At 29.6% G+C, this 11,499-nt stretch overlaps 1 pseudogene; it reads right to left on the bottom strand.

The window, feature by feature from the left end:
• Window positions 1-2,664: 2,664 nt before the first annotated feature.
• On the bottom strand, window positions 2,665-3,439 carry LOC143074031 (uncharacterized; annotated as a pseudogene).
• Between the last annotated feature and the right edge of the window lie 8,060 nt (window positions 3,440-11,499).

Genomic DNA, 11,499 nt, shown 5'->3' with positions numbered 1-11,499 from the left:
CAGATTGACCAGCTTGATCGAGACTACCTGTCATTACCATTTGCTGAATATTGGGTTGACAGAGCTTTAATGGTAAGATGAAAAATTCATCACTTTGTATGTAAATCAGTGCCAATAAAAGGCAACTCCAAAATTTCTTATGTACAATAAATATTAATGTATAAAAACTCTTAAATAATTTTTATGCTAAAATTTAACAATTCACAAGCCCCCAATAAGAAATATTTAGCTTTCATATAGCATATAGGGTACCACCAACCAGACAATTTACTGATCTTTGTTGTACTCAAAATAGTTAAGTCTTTACTTAGTTCGTTTATTTTTCAAAATGGGATAGTTTTCACACTTTTAAACATGTTTGACTGGATATTCAGTTCTGGTACCAAATAACTTATATTTCAATAAAACACATCTTATGATTGGATAAATGTTTTTGTGTCTTAATAGAATTGCGTGAATTCATGAAATATCCTATAAACTATATAAAATATCAAATATGTTATCTTATAAGTCTTATCTCTTACATGCCATATAGTTATAAGATATCTCATATAATTTTTATGAGATATATTATAAACTATATGAAATATATCTTATAAACTATAGGAAATATATCTTATAAACTACATGAGATATATCTTATAAACTATATGAGATATATCTTATAAACTATATGAGATATATCTTATAAACTATATGAGATATTTTATGAACGATTTGAGATATATCTGATAAAGTATATAAGATATCTTATAAACTATATAAGATATCGTATAAATCATATGAGATATATCTTATTAACTATATGAGATAACTTATAAACTATATGGGATATCTTCTAAACTATATGACATATCTTCTAAACTATATTAGATATATCTGATAAACTATATGAAATATCTTATAAACTAGATAATATATCGTATAAACTATATGAGATATATCTTATAAACTATATGAGATATCTTATGAACTATATGAGATATATCTGATAAAGTATATAAGATGTCTTATAAACTATATGAGATACATCTGATTAACTATATGAGATAACTTATTAACTATATGCGATATCTTATAAACTATATGAGATATCTTCTGAACTATACGAGATATATCTGATAAACTATATGAGATATCTAATAAACTATATGAGATATATCTTATAAACTATATGAGATATCTTATAAACTATAGTACATATCTTATAAACTATATGAGATATCTGATTAGCTATATGAGATATACTATAAACTATATGAGATAACTTATAAACTATACGAGATATCTTATAAACTATATGAGATATACTATAAATTATATGAGATATCTTGTAAGATATAAAACAAATTTAAAAAAATACTTGCTGCATTTAAATGCTGGAAATTTCTTAAAGTCAATATTTTATATTGATTTCACTTCTATTTTAGGTTACAGAACAACAGGCAAAATTGGCTGTAAAGGAGACAAGAGGACAATCCAGCAATAAGAAATGGTTTTATTTAAGACAGTGGAGGATAACGGCATCTAGGTTTGGAGAAATTCAAAGATGACCACAAGGAGAACTGTACAAAAACTATGTCAATCATTGTGTTCTCAAACGTTCCTAAATGTAAAATATGTATTGCATGGTAAAATGTACGAGCAGAAGGCAATATCACAGTTTGAACAAAAGTTTTAAATGAAATGTCAACCATGTGGACTGTTTATATCTGCTGACAAACCATTTATTTGGGCTTCCCCAGATGGTTTAATTGGAGATGATTGTGTTATGGAGGTGAAATGTACATATACAGCACGAGATTAGAACATTGTGCCAGGAGTTAATTTTTCTTTCTTGGAATATGACAAGGATAACAATATAACATTAAAAAAACACATCAAACTATTACGACCAAATACAGGGTCAACTTTTCTATCACAGAGAGAACATTGTTATTTCATTGTATTTACATTTAAAGACCTCTTTGTTGAGAAAATTGGAACTAATCATGACTACTGTACTGGTTGCCTGCTTCCACAGTTGAAATTATTTTACTCCAAACACTTAAGGCCATATATTGCCTCAATGCTATAAAAAAAATTTAAATTATTGAGACTGTAGTTTTTAATTGGTTATCCTCCCTTCTAATTTATAATCAATTCAGTGAGCCCCCCTATTTTTGTGGATACTTCTCAATTCACGAACCCCCGTGAAATATTTAATTATGTTTCCAGATGCAAAAATTGATATCCTACTTTCCCTAAATACAAAAATTAAATCCCTTTTTACATTAATACAAAAAAAAACTTGTAAAATCCTTCTACATTTTAACCAGCTCTTAACCTAGATTAAAAAAAAATACATATACATTCCATATAACAGATAAGGGTGAATTTGAATTCGACTAAATACCAATAATGCTGGACTTGATAAAAAGCACCTTTTAAGATTATCACAATCTCTTCAATATTGATTGATGTTGAAACATTGAAAAAAATAAATAAATATGCTCAAAGCAATGAAGAGCATTAGGCACCGAAACTAGTTAAAAAGTATAATTACATTTTTTTGTAATTAGTAGATACATTCCAGGAGTATACTTTGAAACTATTAAATAAGGTAAATTTTACTATCTTTGGTTAAATTACAATATAAATATAAAAATATGACCCTTTGAAAATCTAGGTAAATTTATCAACAATTGCATTTTGAAATTTGTCAATGCAAAACAAACAAATACAATTCTGTTACTCAGTGACAGTTTTGTGTTTGGTAATTCAGATTTAAGAATTTTGAAACGTTTGGCTCATCCTATTACACGTTCTATATGGATACGCTTGGATGCAACACGTCTATCCCTCACAATTTCTTCTGGCTCTAGTTGTGATTTTCCTTTCAGTATTGTAGGCGTATTAACATAAACATTTTTGTTTGCAAAAAGGTCTTGAACCAAAATGCCTCGATCCGCCATAATACTATCCCCAGATTCAAACCTGGTATTATCTAAAAGACTTGAGTCTTCAATAGTCTGCCTGTCATTGGTAGATCCCCAATAGCAGTCTGAAATATACGATATAGCACCTCTTGGGGTACACCCTACCATAGTTTTCACAGTATTTTTGTGCTTGTAGGAAGACCAAGTCACACTCTGAATGTTCACGTCTTGAGGATAACTCGAGTCCTTTGAAATTTTCTTTGAAAATCTTCAGGCATATGCTTTTCAACAATGTCTCTTGATGGCCAAATATTTAATTCATTCAGTTGAAAATAAAGGAAGTAAATCCAGATATTAAAAATTCTAGCAATGGTAGAAACAGATAAATTATAAAGCAATGATAATTCTACATCTTATGTGGCATATCTGAGTTTTATCAATGTTATAAATAGCTGATCAGCTGGATGAAGGGTTGAACATTGATATTTGAGCTCATATGCAACAGGACCTAGTGCATGGAATAAGAATAAGATTTTATTTAATAGCGTTTAAAAAGAAAACTTTGTTCCACATGCAATCACATTCATTGAGTAAGTTGGCCCATGGCAAACAACCAAGTCTCCATGTTGCAGATGTGACCTATAATTGGTTGTATTTACAAATTAAGTAACTTTGTTGTGTGAGTCAATGCCCAATGTTGAAAGCTGCACTGTGACCTTCATGCATAATTGCTTATTTTTGTACTTAATGTATTCAATGGAGAGTTGGTGCCATTGGCAATCATAATACCACATCTTCGTAGGTTAAAATTATTTCAATTTGTGCTTCATTAAACCTGGAGTGAATACATGCATGTAATAAAACAACACATTGATGACAAACAGCTAATTTTAGATTCTGAGCCGCTTACATTTTTTACATACATTCGTAACTCCCATATACATCAATTTAACCTAAGTAGGAGATGACAGTAAATTTTTCTTTTTATTTATGAAATTATCTGAAATTATTTTGACCCCCAACTTTCCATTATTATGATCATATTATTATTTTAAAAAATTTGGATTTTTTTCCTATCTATTAAATAATGCCATACTCACATTCCCTTTACTTGTAGTCTTCTTGAAAATGAAAAACGAAACCATAAAGCAACACCACGAACTTTAAAACACAAATTCATGCTACAACAATAACATTTTTTTAGGAACAATATGTCGGTCACCTGTGATAAGGATTGTGCCCGATACATGTGATCCTTGAAAATTTACAGGTTTTTAGAAATACTAATTATAAAAATATACACAATGATATATTAGAAAAGGTAAAACACAAGCTTGAACAGTTAATGTAACTTTTGATATCAATACTAAGCTACTTACATGAATGCTGCTTATAATTAACAGGGAAAAATTGATATATTTTGTTTATTTAATGTTTACCTTCCACCCCTAAAAAAAGCACTTTCTGGTCACAAAAAAAAATCCAACTTCTGACATTATAATGTATGCCGATAATTTTAAGAGTAATAGAATACGAATAAACTACCCGTAGATCATACAAAATTTACCTAATAATGTCTCCTTGTAATTATTTACTGTAAAATGTTGATGACAAACAATGTCGTGTTTTCCCGGTTTCCATAGACCTTTTGTAGGGTCAGATCTTTTAAGGGCAACCCTCCACTTAAGACACAGCTCAGGATTTGAAGGGATTTTGTGACTACTACTCAAAGAACATCCTGGGACACAACATCTTGTTCATTTGTTGTTGGCATCTTGTTATTACCTCAGGACGTTAGAGAACGCCATACATTTACATTAGATACAAGCGTCTAACTGATAAAAAAAACCCGCTCAGGTAACCACCGCTAATCTTCCGGATGAAATTGGTGATTATTAACTATTGCATCTCTCCATCTAAATTTGCATGATTCATTGCAAAAACTGTTATCTGCTATATCCAATTCCTAAATAATCGGAGGCACTCGATATACTTTAAGCAAACTTCCACCTATTATATCTATCATGATCTATAGAATAACTTGCTGACAATATTGACAAAGGGTATTTTACATTGGTTTTAATGGTAGTAAATTGTTGAATTTGTGATAAAACGTGTATGCATATGCAAGAAGTTTGAGCATGAATAGTTAGATAACGTCTATCATCGAAATTACTTGAAAATATACTGTTCCATCAAAGATATCATAATGCAAACTTTGGCGATTTGATCATGTTGATGAAAACAAAATAGGAAAAAGTCTAAATTTTAATGCAATTCGTTTGTTACGATAATATTCATTGGACGTTGACAAATATTTTGAGGGGTTATATTCCACGTTCTACCAGTCCGTTACTAAAACAGCAACCACTTTGAATTCCAATTTTTTAGGGTATGTCATTTTTCAATAATTAAACAAGAAAGTCACATTTGGAGCTTCAAAATCTTCTTTTTTGTCTATATTGAAACCATTCTGAAGCGTACGAAAAGTATAAATACGTCTAGTACTTATGATTGACACCCAGAGTATACATCTGACGTCACATTGTTTAGATGCAAAATCGATGCAACAGTTTTGCGGACTTTTTCATTTATTGCATTTTGAAATTTATCATAACATGTTGCATTAGAATGGAAATAACTGTATTGTATTTTAAGCTTGGTCTTCGTTAAACTTAATTATACTGACCTAGCTCCGCTCCGCGTTTCAAATAAAACCATCTGATTTATTTTTAAAATTAAGCTTCACTTAATTTTTTTATTTGGAGGTATCTTACAACTTTCATATCAAATTTGACATATCTGGCAGTCCAGTTAAGGTAGTTCAGGGGTATACCGCCATCTCGAATTGTACAATCACAGTACATATCTATATTTCAAAATTCTTTCTTATTGATTTCTTTTTATGCACAAAAATGTGTTTTTTCATGAACAATCTAAGCAAATTTTGGCAATTTTGAACGACTCGTACCTTGATAAATAGCGCCGTGATTCATTCTTTTTATTGTTTGTTTGAAAAATCTTCATTTTGGCAAAGTTTAAGAAAATTCTGTCATTTTTTTTCTATACCCCTGAACTACCTTAATTCAAAGTGTGAATGTCCGGCAGGAAGGGTCCCAACTCCACCTGCAAGCATGTTGCTGCAGCGCTGTAACAGCTGATATTTTATCTAATACTTGAGAAATTCCAATACAGAAATCATGTATATAGGGTTTACAGACTTTTCATCAACCAAAGACATATTACAATGGTAACTTCTTTTAACTTATTGTCCTGTAAAAGCTATTTATTTCAACAAAAGAATTGAGAGAATATAAGCGTTTCAATTCGTTATATGTTTATGCCCAACCATAAAGCAACAGTGCATGACGTTTTACGTCATTATTGTTCTATAGAGTTAAACAGATATGGAAACATATGTCAAGGTTCAGAAACTATAATTCCACCAGACCTTTAACTAGAGTTTTTGGTTTTTGTTTTCCTCCGTTTTCCTTTATTTATATTTTAGGAGCTCCAGTGAAAATTGAAAAACTAGCTAAAAGGAAATCAACTGAAATATAAGTGAACCCAAGACCACACAAGTACAGAAATATAGGAGGGTTTACAGACCATGTCAGAAACACCATGATTAACTTCTGCTTTCAATCATCTCAAGACCTTACACTGAGATATATTTTTCCTACAGTTGATATGCAGGTACAATGGAAGTTGATGATTAACAAGAAAAACTTGAAAAAAATATTTCAATTTTAAATAAAATTAACAAATTTTAGGTATAACAAAGAATAAAATTCACTTTAAACAACATTAACAATTTATACAGTCATATATTAGTAATAATTTAAAAAAAAGAAGATGTGGTATGATTGCCAATGAGACAACTATCCACAAAAGACCAAAATGACACATACATTAACAGCTATAAGTTACCGTACGGCCTTCAACAATGAGCAAAGCCCATACCGCATTAGTAATAAACCTGTTTGAATCACACATATGATAAAGACAAAACGTTTGCATCTTCTTGATTTTTCGGAAAATTTACCTTGCCTTTCGATTCTTCAAACATAACACTTGTCTTGTAAAGTCAAATGTCTTGTGCTCATATAATACAATATACACTAGAGGCTCTTAAGAGCATGTGTCGCTTACCTTGGTCTATGTGCATATCAAACAAAGGACACTGATGGATTCATGACAAAATTGTGTTTTGGTGATGGTGATGTGTTTGTAGATCTTACTTTACTGAACGTTCTTGCTACTTATAATTTTCTCTATCTGTAATGAACTTTGCCTTTTAGTTACAGAGGAAAATATTTTGTAAAAATTTCCAAAATTTACCAAATTAATGAAAATTGTTAAAAATTTAATATAAAGGGCAATAACTCCTTAAAGGGTAAACTGACCATTTTGGTCCTGTAGACTTATTTGTAGATCTTACTTTGCTCGCTGAACATTATTGCAGTTTTCAGTTTATCTCTATCTATAATAATATTCAAGATAATAACCAAAAACGGCAATATTTTCTTAAAAATGACCAAATAGGGGAGCAGCAACCAAACAGCCAGTTGTCCAATTCATCTGAAAATTTCAGGGCAGAAAGATCTTGACTTGATAAACAATTATACCCCATGTCAGATTTGTTCTCAATGCTTTGGTTTCAGAGTTATAAGCGAAAATCTACATTTTACCCCTATGTTCTATTTTTAGCCATGACAGCCATTTTGGTTGGTTGGCTGGGTCACCGCACACATTTTTTAAATAAGATACCTAATAATGATTGTGGCTAAATTTGGTTAAATTTGGCCCAGTAGTTTCAGAGGAGAAGATTTTTGTAGTGATAACAAAAATTTACGAAAAATTTGTAAAAAATTACTATCAAGGGCAATAACTCATTAAGGGGTCAACTGACAATTTTGCCATTTGCTTTATTTGTAAATCTTACTTTGCTGAACATTATTGCTGTTTACAGTTTATCTCTATCTATAATAATATTCAAGATAATAACTAAAAACGGCAAAATGTCCTTAAAATTACCAATTCAGGGGCAGCAACCCAACAACTGATTGTCCAATTCATCTTCAGGGCAGATAGATCTTGACTTGATAAACAATTTTACTCATGTAAGATTTGCTCTAAATGCTATGGTTTCAGAGTTATAAGCCAAAATCAACATTTTACCCCTATGTTCTATTTTAGCCATGACGGCCATTTTGGTTGGTTGGCCTGGTCATCGGACACATATTTTAAACTAGATACCCCAATAATGAGTGTGGCCTAGTTTGGTTAAATTTGGCCCAGTAGTTTCAGAAGAGAAGATTTTTGTAAAAGGTAACGACGGCGGTCGACGACGACGGACGACGACGGACGCCGGACGACGACGGACGCCGGACGACGACGGACGCCGGACGACGACGGACGCCGGACGCCAAAATGAAAAAAGCTAACTTGGCCCATTGGGCCAGGTGAGTTTAAAACTATATATTAACAAAATAAATGAGTTTTCATGTTGACAAATTCACTGTAATATGTAGTATATCTATATAAATTTTGTTAGTCAAAGGTAGATAACTCCATGTTTAAAAATAATTCATATCATATACATTGTAGTTATATTTATGCACATGGCTTCTTTAATATTATTTCAAATTTGTATTTCAGATTGCCCAGCTTGATCGAGACTACCTGTCATTACCATTTGCTGAATATTGGGTTGACAGAGCTTTAATGGTAAGATGAAAAATTCATCACTTTGTATGTAAATCAGTGCCAATAAAAGGCAACTCCAAAATTTCTTATGTACAATAAATATTAATGTATAAAAACTCTTAAATAATTTTTATGCTAAAATTTAACAATTCACAAGCCCCCAATAAGAAATATTTAGCTTTCATATAGCATAATGGTACCACCAACCAGACAATTTACTGATCTTTGTTGTACTCAAAATAGTTAAGTCTTTACTTAGTTCGTTTATTTTTCAAAATGGGATAGTTTTCACACTTTTAAACATGTTTGACTGGATATTCAGTTCTGGTACCAAATAACTTATATTTCAATAAAACACATCTTATGATTGGATAAATGTTTTTGTGTCTTAATAGAATTGCGTGAATTCATGAAATATCCTATAAACTATATAAAATATCTTATATAAAAAAATAATCAAATATGTTATCTTATAAGTCTTATCTCTTACATGCCATATAGTTATAAGATATCTCATATAATTTTTATGAGATATATTATAAACTATATGAGATATGTCTTATAAACTATAGGAAATATATCTTATAAACTATATGAGATATCTCTTATAAACTATATGAGATATATCTTATAAACTATATGAGATATTTTATGAACGATTTGAGATATATCTGATAAAGTATATAAGATATCTTATAAACTATATAAAGATATCTTATAAACTATATGAGATATATCTTATTAACTATATGAGATAAATTATAAACTATATGGGATATCTTCTAAACTATATAACATATCTTCTAAACTATATTAGATATATCTGATAAACTATATGAAATATCTTATAAACTAGATGATATATCGTATAAAATATGAGATATATCTTATAAACTATATGAGATATCTTATGAACTATATGAGATATATCTGATAAAGTATATAAGATGTCTTATAAACTATATGAGATATATCTGATTAACTATATGAGATAACTTATTAACTATATGCGATATCTTATAAACTATATGAGATATCTTCTGAACTATATGAGATATATCTGATAAACTATATGAGATATCTAATAAACTATATGAGATATGAGATATATCTTATAAACTATATGAGATATCTTATAAACTATAGTAGATATCTTATAAACTATATGAGATATCTGATTAGCTACATGTGTATATGAGATATACTATAAACTATATGAGATAACTTATAAACTATATGAGATATCTTATTAACTATATGCGATATCTTATAAACTATATGAGATATCTTCTGAACTATATGAGATATATCTGATAAACTATATGAGATATCTAATAAACTATATGAGATATGAGATATATCTTATAAACTATATGAGATATCTTATAAACTATAGTAGATATCTTATAAACTATATGAGATATCTGATTAGCTACATGTGTATATGAGATATACTATAAACTATATGAGATAACTTATAAACTATATGAGATATCTTATAAACTATATGAGATATACTATAAACTATATGAGATATCTTTTAAAATATAAAACAAATTTTAAAAAATACTTGCTACATTTAAATGCTGGAAATTTCTTAAAGTCAATATTTTATATTGATTTCACTTCTATTTTAGGTTACAGAACAACAGGCAAAATTGGCTGTAAAGGAGACAAGAGGACAATCCAGCAATAAGAAATGGTTTTATTTAAGACAGTGGAGGATAACGGCATCTAGGTTTGGAGAAATTTCAAAGATGACCACAAGGAGAACTGTACAAAAACTATGTCAATCATTGTGTTCTCAAACGTTCCTAAATGTAAAATATGTATTGCATGGTAAAATGTACGAGCAGAAGGCAATATCACAGTTTGAACAAAAGTTTTAAATGAAATGTCAACCATGTGGACTGTTTATATCTGCTGACAAACCATTTATTTGAGCTTCCCCAGATGGTTTAATTGGAGATGATTGTGTTATGGAGGTGAAATGTACATATACAGGACGAGATTAGAGTATTGTGCCAGGAGTTAATTTTTCTTTCTTGGAATATGACAAGGAAAACAATATAACATTAAAACAAAACATCAAACTATTAAAACCAAATACAGGGTCAACTTTTCTATCACAGAGAGAACATTGTTATTTCATTGTATTTACATTTAAAGACCTCTTTGTTGAGAAAATTGGAATTAATCATGACTACTGTACTGGTTGCCTGCTTCCATAGTTGAAATTATTTTACTCCAAACACTTAAGGCCATATATTGCCTCAATGCTATAAAAAATTAATAAATTATTGAGACTGTAGTTTTTAATTGGTTATCCTCCCTTCTAATTTATAATCAATTCAGTGAGCCCCCCTATTTTTGTGGATACTTCTCAATTCACGAACCCCCGTGAAATATTTAATTATGTTTCCAGATGCAAAAATTGATATCCTACTTTCCCTAAATACAAAAATTAAATCCCTTTTTACATTAATACAAAAAAAAAAACTTGTAAAATCCTTCTACATTTTAACCAGCTCTTAACCTAGATTAAGAAAAATACATATACATTCCATATAACAGATAAGGGTGAATTTGAATTCGACTAAATACCAATAATGCTGGACTTGATAAAAAGCACCTTTTAAGATTATCACAATCTCTTCAATATTGATTGATGTTGAAACATTGAAAAAATTAAATAAACATGCTCAAAGCAATGAAGAGCATTAGGCACCGAAACTAGTTAAAAAGTATAATTACATTTTTTGTAATTAGTAGATACATTCCAGGAGTATACTTTGAAACTATTAAATAAGGTAAATTTTACTATCTTTGGTTAAATTACAATATTAATATAAAAATAGGACCCTTTGAAAAT

The sequence above is a fragment of the Mytilus galloprovincialis genome, chromosome 5 (genome assembly GCF_965363235.1).
Source record: "Mytilus galloprovincialis chromosome 5, xbMytGall1.hap1.1, whole genome shotgun sequence".
Lineage (NCBI taxonomy): Eukaryota > Metazoa > Mollusca > Bivalvia > Mytilida > Mytilidae > Mytilus > Mytilus galloprovincialis.
Note: the sequence above shows the minus strand (reverse complement) of the source record. Positions and strands in the feature narration are given on the sequence as shown.